The sequence below is a fragment of the Delphinapterus leucas genome, chromosome 5 (assembly GCF_059928025.1).
Source record: "Delphinapterus leucas isolate spDelLeu-1000000601 "Yukka" chromosome 5, BTC_Dleu_Yukka2, whole genome shotgun sequence".
NCBI lineage: Eukaryota > Metazoa > Chordata > Mammalia > Artiodactyla > Monodontidae > Delphinapterus > Delphinapterus leucas.
The window spans coordinates 34,964,969-34,978,057 of NC_143133.1; positions in this window are offsets into that span (position 1 = coordinate 34,964,969).

Below are 13,089 nucleotides of genomic sequence, written 5' to 3' on the forward strand. Positions count from 1 at the left end.
ATCCTGTTTTGAAGTTAGTTATAGATAACCATGGTACTATGTTTTTGTCAATAGTTTTGAACTGAAGTATGTTGGTTGCAACTTCTGGGTCTTATCTTTAAAGGGACTGGAACTTATTCAGTCACGTGTCTGAAAGCTGTGTGTTAAGTGTGACAAAGCAACATAATGCAAGGAGCCTGAGAACCCAACAGTGTCAAACCACAGAGCCAGACTGGGGCACCTTACCGGAGTTTTACATGAAAGGGATTAAGCCACCTTAGTTGTCTTTTTATACTTTTGTATTTAGGATTCTCCCTCTTTCTTACCCTCTCAGCAATCCAATAGGTATCCTAACTAATACGAACTGAGTTTTGAATCCAGATCAGTTTGAATCCAGAGCCAAAGCTCTTAAGCATTATAACACGTCCAATTAAAATGACTATTTATTAGGATTATCAAGGTCATTTTTGATGTAGGAATTCTTTAGTTAGTAATTTATGTCTCTAGAAATGTTGGATCAACTACCTTTGACAAAGAACAACAAGTAGAAGAGATGTATGGAAGGAAATGCTATAGGCTCTACTAATTTTCTTCCTGAATTAATTCCCCAGATACTTTGAATTGTTATCAAAATACCGATCATTTATAGATTCATTTTGATAAGGATGATATACAGAATTTTCTTGCCAAACAAGATATCTTTTATAAAATACCTCATGAATGGCTTTCTTTATATGTACATCAGAAAAGCAAAACAAGTTTAAGTACTACTGGCTGGCATAGTGAAGTGGCTTGTCTTTTAAAAAGAAAGTTAGTTTTTGTAATTGTAGTCATTAAAACAGGATTCTACTTCAAATCTAAGGTGTGATGATTATTACTATGTAAAACAATGTCTTATTGCTATGTTTCTAATAGCCACAGTCTTGCTAACAGCTGGGCAAGCGTGATACTGTATCCATATGACAGAAAAGAACAAATCAACAGCAATTTATTGACCAGCACCCCAGTTACCAGAAAGAGTTAATTGCTTTGTCCAAAGTGCTTGATTGCTTTCAGGAAGATTTGTAGAGAGTAATAGTATTAGAGATTTTCTAATTAACAGTGGCCCTGTTCAAGCAATTTTACAATTTGAGTTAAAATTTATATAATACATAGGTCTTAGGGGTGCAGTTCAAGGAGGTTTTACAATCATATAAACGTCTGTGACTGTCACTCTAATCAAGGTAAACATTTATATCACCCAAGTCACTGGTGTCCCATCCTATTGAATTCACAGCCCTATCTCAGAGGTAACTACTGTTTTGTTTTTTTATTACTAAAGATAAGTTTTGCCTGTTCCTTAATGTCTAAAAAATTGAATCAAACAGCCTGTATTGTTTTGACAGGGACTTCTTTTGTGCAGCATAACCTTTCTGAAATACATAAATGATTTTGTATATATCAATAGTACTTTGTAATTGCTGAGTATTCCAACATACAAATATACCACATTTTGTTTTCTTATTCACCTATAATATATATTTGGATTTGTTCTAATTTCCTGATAAAATGAATGAAGCTATTCTAAAAATTCTTATTAGTCTTTTCGTGAGTATATGTTTTCACAATTTTCTATATTCCCGGCATCAGTGAATGAGAGTTACAATTGCACTAAATTCTCAGCAACATTAGTTTATCAGTCTATTTTCATATTAGCCAATCTGGTGAGTGTGGAAGTGTATCTCATTTTGGTTTTAACTAATGACAACTAATGATGTTGAGCATCTTTCTCATGTACTGCTGGCCATTCATATATCTTCTTTTTAGAAGTACCTGTTCAAGATCAGTCTTCTATTTTTTAATTGGTGGCTTGTCTTTTTATTGAGTTGTAGAAGTTCATTATATAGTCTAGACACAAGTCTCTTGCAAATTTTGCAAATAATTTTGTTCTTTGTAATAGTGATTTTTTTTTTTTTTTTGGTGAGCAGAGGTTTTAATTTTTGATGAAGTCCATTTTAACAATTCTTTATTTTATGGTAGGATATTTTGTCCTGTTTAAGAAATCTCTGCCTGTACCATGATCACAAAGATATTCTACTGTTTTTATATATAGGTCTATGATACCTTGAATAAATTTTTGTGTATGGGGTGAGGTAGGTGTTGATATTTATTATTTTCAATATGTTAATCTATTTTTTCCATCACCATTTGTTAAAAAGACATTCCTTTTCTTATTGACTTGGGATTTTATATGTGAATCTAATTTCTCTATATTCTATTCTGTTGATCTACTTATATGTCTTAACATCTGTATCATGTTGCTTGATAATGGTAACCTTATAATAAGTCTTGAAATTAGGTAGTGTGTGTACTCCAATTCTGTTCTTCTTTTCAAGATTCTCCTGGCTACTGCAAGATGTTTGCATTTTCATGTGATTTTTGGAAATAACTTCTCAATTTATACACACACACAAAACTTTTTGGGATTTTGGTGGAAATTGTATTCAATCTACAAATCAACTTAAAGAATATTGATATATTAAAAATATTGTCTTCCAATTCATAAGAATGGTATATCTTTTATTAATTTAGGTCTCATAACATTTTTATATATATGTGGTGAAATATAAAATATTCTTACCACAAAAATACGATGATAAGTCAGAGTTTTAATTTCCAGGGTAAATGTAAAATAATAAAAAGATAAAGGACAATAGAGAAATTAAAAGAGAATTCTAAAAATATTTTATTAACCAAAAAAGAAGGCAAGAAGTGAGTAATTGGAAAAAACATAAGATGAATGACTAGAAAAGAAATAGCAAGAAGATAAACTTAAATCCAAGCAGATGGACAATTATATTAAATATAAATGAATTATATTCTACAATTAAAAGCCAAAGATTGTAAGAATGGATTTTTTTAAAAAAGACTGAACTATATATTTTTTTACAAGAAATGAAACTTAAATGTAAATATATAGATAGATTAGAAGTAAAATGATGGAAACAGATATGCCATGCAGTTAATAAGCATAAGAAAAATAGGGTTGCTATTTTAATACAATGTAAAATAGACTTTAGGACCAGAAGTGACTAGAAACCTTTTTTTTTTTTTTAACCACACAGCAAGCACAGCTTGTGGGATCTCAGTTCCCCAACCGGGGATTGAACCTGGGCCATGGCAGTGAAAGCCCAGAATTCTAACCACTAGGCCACCAGGGAACTCCCTAGAAAACATCTCATTAAAGGTCAATCCATGAATTTAGTTCTAGTTGTTTTCTTAAACCTAACACATAGGCTTTCTAGACCTTTCCTGAGTAGTCAGGTTGCTCAGCAAGGTCTCTTAGGCTGGTTATAATTTCTGGTCTTACCATTCAGCAGTAAATTTCACATAAAGTGGTTACCTCTAGGTATTTTGGAGTCTTATTCTGTGCATACCCAGGCCAGCCTTTAGCCAAGGTTCATGTTTTGGATCCCCAGGAAGACTTCTGTTCTCTAACTCTATGCTGCTCCTTCTTATCTAGTGCTCTGAAAATTCTGGCCACATTAGCTGACTTGAACTCTTATAACTGAATCTGAAGCTCAGCAAGACTGTTACTCAATTTGGGCTCAAAAACCCTGTATACTGGAGCAATAAATTATTTCCAGCCAGAAGCCAGGGTGATTGCAATAATTACTTCAGAGTTTATAGTCTTCCATTGCCTACTGTTTATGTCTGAAAATAGCTGCTGCATATATTTTATCTAGTTTTATGGGGTTTTTTTTCTTTTGGCGAAAAGGCAAATCAAGTACCAGGTATTATCAGACTATAAGTGGAAATTCATCAACGTTTTGCCATAGCAGTCTGTTTAGAAACTTACACTTCTCCTATGTTTCTCCTTTACTGTCACACTACCATCACACTCATTGCACTTTTTTTTTTTTTGCGGTACGCGGGCCTCTCACTGTTGTGGCCTCTCCTGTTGCGGAGCACAGGCTCCGGACGCGCAGGCTCAGCGGCCATGGCTCACGGACCCAGCCGCTCTGCGGCATGTGGTATCTTCCTGGACCGGGGCACAAACCCATGTCCCCTGCATCGGCAGGCGGACTCTCAACCACTGCGCCACCAGGGAAGCCCTCATAGCACTTTTGACACCAGATGTGTTGGGGTTTTTCCCATACCAAGCAATTCTGTGACATCAATTTGTACCCTACAATTTAACTCAACTGACACTTTCCACCTGGAGATAGCATGAGATTTCCCCCAGATTAAGGCCTCAGTCCGACAAGACTGCCCCTCCCACCCTCTGATGCTAATTGCAAGTTCGGTAGTTACTGTGCTTCTCACTTACTGTCTACCAATTGGAGGTTCCAAAAACCCCTTCCTTAGGTTCAATTAATTTGCTAGAGTGGCTCACAGAACTCAGGAAAATGGTTTATTTACTATTCACCAGTTTATTATAAAAAGATATAATAATGGATACAATTGAACATCCAGATGGAGGGTATGTCTAGAGCAAGATATTTGTGAAGGGGTGCAGAGCTTCCATGCCCTCTCTGGGCACACCACTCTCCTGGCACCTCCGTATGTTCACCAGCTTGGAGCTCTCCGAAACTCATACTTTTGGGATTCTTATGGAGGCTTCATCACCTAGGCATGACAGACCATTAACTCCATTTCTAGCCCTTCTCCTCTCTCTAGAGAGTGAGTCATGGGGATGAAAATTCCAAGCTTCTAATCATGGCTTGGTCTTTCTGATGACTAATTCCCATCGAGGAGCTCACCAAGACTCACCTCATTAGAACAAAAGATATTGTTATCACCCAGGGAATTCCAAAGGTTTTAGGAACTCTGTGTCAGGAATTAGGGTCAAAGACCAAATATTAGAATGATGACATAATGACTGACATCATTTTCCATTCAATTTTTATTATAGACTATTTAATGATGTTTTTGTCAGATTTTATTTTATGAACATTTTTCCCTTGATTGGCATAAAAGTAGAAGATTTTTTCTGACTACTTTCCTATATTCAGGTTTCCATAAAAGAACTCCTATTTCTGGGAAGAAACAGTATTGGAGCAACAATTAGAATTCATCTTTTTTCTCACCTCTTATTTTTCAAGAGAAGAATTGAAACCCAGCTCTTAATTTGTTTCATATTTGGACCCTTCAGGCATAAAGTCAGAAGCTTCTTCTTAACCCAGACTGTATTAAGAATATAATAAATGAACACCTTAGTCTCTGTTACTTATGAAGCATACAGGTGACTATAAATACATTACTTTTAAAATAAACCTCGCCAAATTATAAAAGTGTAGTGGAGGAGCATACCCCTATCTAAGAAAGAGGGATGGTGGCATTGTTCTGGGCAGATTTTCTACAAGGAAAACCTCATGTAATTAACGTGACTCTGGCCCTTTAACTCTTAACATGCTTCCCCAATTAAGCTTTCAAGGCCTTGAACTGTAATATCTGGCCACATCTGCTAGAAATTGATTTATACCGGAAGATCATTGGAGCTTCTGACCTCTCTGTTAGAGAATTTTATTTAGCTTTTTGGCTATTAGTCTCTTTTTTGCCCTAGAAGGAGGGTGAAAAGGAAATGATGTAAATATTTGCATATGTTCTAAGAGGAGCTTTCACTATTTCAGTCTTCTTTTTTAGACACTAGATAACTGTACTCAGTCATTATTCTGTGAATGTAGAACTATAGCTATTTAATGTTATAAGCACTTACAAAAAACATAAATAATGCACAAAAAATTTGGAGTTGGCTTATCTCCTAAAATTAGAATAACATGTGGTGGGTATTTGTTTACGTGATAAGAAATTTTATTTCAGTCCAAATCCTAATGTAATTTACTATTATTACTATTATTTGGGTTGTTGTAGTATTTCTAAAATTAATGTTTAAGTATTCACCTAATAATAGGGGGAAATTTATCATCAAATGAAATTCTGTTTTGAGATGTGCTAAATAATCAAAGATTGTCACCATGGGTACAGGACCTGTATGGCCCTTTCCATTGGCATGCTCTTTTTTCCCCCTTATTAATAGAGTTTGCAAGGGTTATATAAGTCAGAGACACGTCTGCCTTTTTAAGGAGTTGAAGCCTAGTCTGCACTGTCTTGACTCTGCTGAAGACCACCTCCTTGCACACAGCACCTCATATTTAAATGTGAGATCTGCCTTTGGAAGATTCCTTCCTCATTTGGGTCCGAACCCGTGGGACAAGGAGCCCTATCTTGCACTGCTTTTGCCCGCACTGCATTTTTGCTTGTTATCCCCCTGCCTTGGTCCTAGCAGTTGTAACAAACCACAGGTGTTACAAACTCTAAATTGGAATTGGATGTTGGATTCAAAAAACAAAACAAAACAAAAAAAAGAAACTCATGATAATTACACAGCTGTTCTAAATTGTGGTTAAGTGGCCGAAAACTGCCAAGAAACCCCACCCACATTCATTACTGTCTAAACGAAAAGGACGTGTATACAGTGATTATGAGGTTTCGTATGAATCCCCCAAGCCATAAAGCAGAATTTCCTAATTGTCAGCTGGACTGTGCAGAGCTTGTTTAAAATAATTAGAGTGCAGCAGCAGCTTTAGCAGCAAACCTCCTGTTTTTTTTTTTCTTTTTTTTTTCCAAACCTCAGTGCAGGTTTTTATATCAGATACTATCAGCTTCCTGTTCATTTTGACACTATCATTCTGCCAGTCTGGAAAATGGGGAAGAGGGAAAAAAAGAATTATCCTTAATGTACACAAATAATGCAGCCTCCCAAATCAGGAAGATCCAGCCCCATGTGTGAGATGGATGGAAACAATTCAGCAAACAAATCTAAACTGGGGGAAAAAATGTGATTCTCTCTTATTTTTTTCAAGAGGGATAGCTGAAATCTTTCTTAATTACCACTTATTCCAATGACAGAATTGTAATTTATCATTTAGTTGTAATTTGACATATGTTCACACCTTTGCCATTTCCAATTTCCTCCTTCATTCTAATTGTCTGCTTCACTCGCCTGTCATGCGCTCCTCTTGGGATTAATTCGAGCTGTCTGTCTGCACCAGGCTACCAGCACACTTGGGGCTGCGGAGAGCGTGACAGTGTCAATGTGCACGCAGTTTATCTATGGCATTACCCAGCCATCACACTCCCGGAGCCTCTCTTCCTTCACTGTTTACTGTTTATTCCACTTTGCATTTGTGACTTTTCCGTGTTTTATTAGACTCTAATTATTCTCTTGGCTGTCAGCTGTAAAGAGAGAAAACGTTACGTTAATTACAGTGGAGGGGGTGGTGCTTGGGATCGGTAATAAATGGACCAGTAGATGTCTCTCTCTGTCTCTAAAATCCATGCATGATTTAAATACTCTTCTAGTTTCACTTTGGTTTGAATCTTTGATAGATGCCTATACTTAAACACAAACATGCACATGTTCAAGCTAATGTACCTTTTGTGTGCAAAACCGTTTTCCCCCATCTTTTTCCTTCTCATTTAAGACTAGGTAAATTGGCATTAGTAAGAGAAACGTCAGCTTTCAAATAACCATGGGTTTTCAAAGGTCAGTTGTGTAATCCATGGATGGTGTCAAAACAAGCACATTGGGGGGGGCATATCCAGTGAGCACTGATATAGTTCAGCTTTTTAGAGGTAGATGTTGTTTTGGTCCATTGGCAACTGTTAATTTCTCCTTCCTAAGGGCATCTCAACCCATTAAAACCCAGCAATAATTTCTGCATTTGACCTCATTTTTTTTTGTCTTCTTCAGAAAAAATTCTTCTTGCTGTTTCCAGCCTACCTAAACCATAATAATACAGGTTCTCTGTTCTCCTGCTGAATAGATTTTCATTGCAGCTAAAACTTCCTGTTAATAAGAAGCAGAGGAAATATATCTTCCCCCTGCCCATTTAGTCCATTAAGATGGATGGTAATTCCTTGAATTAGTTGCATCGTTCCCCCAAAGGTCTGAAAGAGTGAATGTGACTGCTCTGAATATCTAATTCTCTATGAAGATGGACTTATATATTTTTTTCTTCTCTTAGAATTTCATCAGTCATACTTCAGGTAATTGTGAGGCTGAGGATATTCTGTAGTTTAGATTTCATTTCTTTCTTTCATAATCCCAGCAATTAAAGATCTGCTAATTATGTTTTGTTTTGTTTTTCAGCTTCAGACTCATAGCTTCCACTCTATATACTGTTAAAATACCGTGTAATATAATTCTGTGGTCATTATTTTACATATTCTCGGTCTGTGAAATGGCTGTATTTCTTCAAGTAAACACATTAATTCATATGGCTAAATTAAAATTTTTATGAAAAACTAATAAGGTGTGAGTGAAGAAAGTAACAGCCTATAAAATATGATATATAAAGACAAAAGTTGTGAAATATTGTCCAGACTTTTTAAAAAATGTTTCAAATAACAGATCACAGATTTCTGGCATTTACCTAAACTACCTGAACTATATACATTATATGCTAAGAATATTAACATCTCTTGTCTTTTTTTTTTTTTTTTTTGCGGTACGCGGGCCTCTCACCGCTGTGGCCTCTCCTGTGCATTGTGGAACACAGGCTCGGGACGCGCAGGCTCAGCGGCCATGGCTCACGGGCCCAGCCGCTCCGCGGCATGTGGGATCCTCCAGGACCGGGGCACGAACCCGTGTCCCCTGCATCGGCAGGCGGACTCTCAACCATTGTGCCACCAGGGAAGCCCTCTTGTCTTTTTTTTAAAGCAAATTTTTGATGTTTCATTTTTATTCTTCTATCCTCACTCAAGAATAAATCAATTCTAAAATATTGAAGTCTAAATCGAGTTTTTTAAATGTCATGCAAATAGAATATTGTCAATTATAATCAAAATTTCAGCAACCAGAATTTTCTAGTATTTAATGTTTTTAGCTGAATATATTTAAGGATTAAAAAGTTCAAGAATAAGGGGATAGGTATGAAAGGATAAAGAAAGACAGGAGAGGAATGAGAGGACAAGTGCGATTTAAGGGTGACAAATCATCAAATTAGCTAAATGCAGTATTTAACTGAACAATCAAATAATGATATTTGAAGTCTGCTTTGATGGATTTTTTAGCACTACACATGCCCTCTTCATTTGCTGGGTATGTTTTATTTTTATTTTCTGAAAACAGTGCAAGACCTTGATTATTGCACACCTATATTCCTGCAGCACATTTCCAGCTGGCTTTTGTTCAAGGGTGGAATCTCTCTTAGTACATGTTGTTTGTGATTCCTTGATGAATCTAGCTAAAATATTATTTTTATTTATTGGCACCTGTTTTAGCTCTTTGGCTGGCTTTCAAGGTCATCCTTAATTTGTTCTTGCTCTGAATACTTATTTCCGACTACTCCAACATAAGAACATGCCACTCTCATTATTGATAGATTGATTGGTTCATTCATTTACTTGTGTTTGTTCAACAGGTGATAATATTGTGTATAAAGCAGTGAACCGGACAGAAACAGTTTCTACTCTGAGGTAACTTCAGCTTGTTCTCTGCCCTGATTCCCAAACTGTTATTATTTCTGCCTCTATGCTCTTGCTTATATTATATTTTTTTCCCTTCCCATGTACTCCTACCAGCTCTGCAAATCCAACCTGTTCTTGAAGGTCCAGATCAATTCTAATCTTCCTAATGAAGCCTTTCTAACTCACACTGTGCCAGAAAATTCAATTTTTAATTATACGTTATTTTATACATTTTAAAGTCCTTCTTGATTTTTTTTTTTCAAATTTACTGAGTCAAGGCCTATTTCTTCCTTATCCTCCAGTGGCTTAAAGCAGTATTTCTCAGGAAAGACTGTGCATGCCAATCATTTGTAGAACTCTTTAATAATCCACATATTCCAATTTACTGTACCTTAGGGCTTAGGATCCTTGATACGTTTGTTTAAAACCATCATGAGGGAATCTGATGCACTCTCCTGATTAAGAGTCATTGCTCCAACCAACACTGGACACAGTACACATTGATTAACAGATGAACTGATTGATCTGGGAACTAACTATGGCAGATCACTTCCCCTACATGGACCTAACCAAGTTAAATCACCTTGCATGTGTCTCTGTTTACACATTTACTATATAAACATGGTAAAGGACTTTGGAATATTTGTATGAAAGATGATATCATACCACAATGTCTTATTTCATTGTCTTTTAGTTTTATTTAAAGTTTTGGATAAAATTGATCATAGATGAATTTAAAATTGTATTGAATGATGAGAGGAAAATTACAAAAACTTTTAATATTTATTTTACTTTATACAAAACAAATTTTCATGACAGATTATGCAATTAAGAATAAAATAAAAGAAATAATATAGATAGGCAATAAGCGGGTTATAAAAATGTCATTATGGAATAAAAAATATTAAGATACTTCATGGAAAACAGGAGATGGAGAAAAGAGTTATTTCTTAATACCTTGTAGTTGAAAGACTTCCCTAGCAGAATATGCGGACTTATTCTGATCAATTGTGGTGGAAGTAATTTGCTCTGCAAAGTGAAGTTACAGGCATTTGAAATTATGACTAAGTGGCCAAATAAGCAATTCAATAACCCATTAAGAAGGCATATGGTCAAGGTGCCTGTTTGTTTGAATGGGTGTGACTGTGGGAAGGGAACTTTAATGCATATCAATCTAAAAGATTGCAATAGGAGAAGATCAGAAGAGCTTACATAAAAACTACAAGATCTAAACATAAATAGGATTCTAGAGTCCTGCTGGTATTAAAAAATAAACAAAAACTAACCTGAAATATATGTTAACTTTCATTAATTTGAGTGTTTTCAGGACATAGGTGAGAATACGTTGCTGTGAATCTCCTTTCTTCCATCTGTATTTAGTGAGAAAAAGGAGATTACATGTACATGCATTTTTCTCTTTCTATATACAAAGAGAAAAAACAAAAATTCATTTGGTTATGCCACATTAGCTTGCTGTAGATCAACATCCCCAGCAAAAAATAATAAAAAACAAGAATAAAAAACAAAAGTTGAACAAAATTTTAAAAACAATATCTTTTTAGAGCCATCATTACAGGGGGGAAAAAAAAGAATGTATAACAAGTAGGACAAAGAGAAAATGAAAGAGTTAACCCTCAACATATCAGATATAAAAATCAATATGAATTTAATTAAAACTTTTAAAAAAGGGTTGGAAAATTACACTCCACAGGCTGAAACTGGCTTGTTGCCTGTTTGGGTTTTTTTTTTTTTTTGTGCTGTACGCGGGCCTCTCACTGTTGTGGCCTCTCCCGTTGCGGAGCACAGGCTCCGGACGCACAGGCTCAGCAGCCATGGCTCATGGGCCCAGCCGCTCCGCGGCATGTGGGATCTTCCCGTACCGGGGCACAAACCCGTGTCCCCTAGCATCGGCAGGCGGACTCTCAACCACTGCGCCACCAGGGAAGCCCCCTGTTTGGGTTTTTTTAATAGATAAAGTTTTATTGGAACACAGTCACATTCATTCATTTATGTATTGTCTATGGCTGCTTTTGCACTGCAATAGCAGAGCTGAGTAATTGTGACATACATTGGATGTAGCCCACAAGGTCTAAAATATTTACTGTCTGACCTTTTACAGAAAAAGTTTCCCAACCCCTGCTCTAAAAGACAGAGATAATCAAACTAGATTTAGGAAAAGAAAAAAAAAATTATAGCACTTAAATGTTATCAATCAATCTAAATATAAATGTATTATAAATGTATATTATATAAATATACAGGAAGATTGAAAGTAAAAAAATTTTAAAAATATATATCACACAAACACTAACTGCAGAAAAGCTGGCGGAGCTATGCAAATATCAGACAAAATAATCCTTAAGGTGAGAAGCATTACTTGAGATAAAAATGGATATTTCATAATATTAAAGAAAAAAAAACTAGAAGAGGAAATAATAATTATAAGTTTTTATGCACTTAATAGTAATATTTATAACACCCAAACTGATAGAATTTAAAGGGGAAACTTTATAAACACTCCTTTTAACATTTCTATTATTAACTGATAGAACAAACATTTCTGTTAGTAAGGGAGAAAGGAAGAACGGAACCACACAATTACAAACCACCTAATTGATTTTTGCTATCTGCCTATCTACCTACCTACCTTTCTATGTAATCACTTGCAACCACAGAATAAACATTGTTTTCAAGTGCATGTGGGACATTTATCAAAATTTACAATACACTGTGCAGTAAAGCAAGTTGCAACAAACGTCAAAGCATAAAATTAGACAGAATGTGTTTTCTGTATTAGAATTAGTAAAAAAATCAGTAGCAAACAGATCATAAGAATATTGCTAAATGTTTTAAAATTAAGCAACAAACTTGCACATAACCCATGGATCAAAGAAGAAATCAAAATGTAAATTAGAAAATAGTTTGAGCTGATTGATAGTGAAAATCTGACTTATCAAAACTAGTATATGCATACTTATATTGCATATATTTTGCTATAATAATAAAATTATTATAAAAGAAAAAGACTAAAATCAATATTCTAAAATTATTTATCTCAATCAGTTAGAAAACAGCAGCAGATTAAACACAAAGGTAGTAGAAAGGAGGAAATAATGACAATAATAGTAAAAATTACTAATGCAGAAGAAAAACAATACAAAAAAGATGAGGAAAGTCTAAACTGGTTCTGTGAAAATACCTGTAAAACTGATAAATTTGTTTAGCCTGACCAAGAAAGTAGAGGGAGACCAAATTGCTCTGTCAGAAATGAAAAAGGGGACACCACTAAGACATTAACTATCAATATTAAAATGATAATAATGGCAAGTTGAAAAGAACTTTATTCCAAAGAAAAGGAAAATTTAGAAAAAAACTGACAAAGTTTCTCCCTTAAAAAAAAAGCTGTGACAATATACCAAAACTGACACAAGAAGAACTGAAAAAATGAAAGCAATGGTCCGATATCGATTAAATTAGTTGGCTCTCTACATAAGAACTTTCCTCCAAGAGAAGCTTGACTGTGTTTATTTCAATAATGAATTCTGCAAATCATTTAGAAAAAATATCAATCATATATGAACTATTCCAGAGAAAAGCAAAGAGGGAACAATTTCCAATTTGTTTTATAAGGTCAGTAAATTTTTACAAGAATGGAAA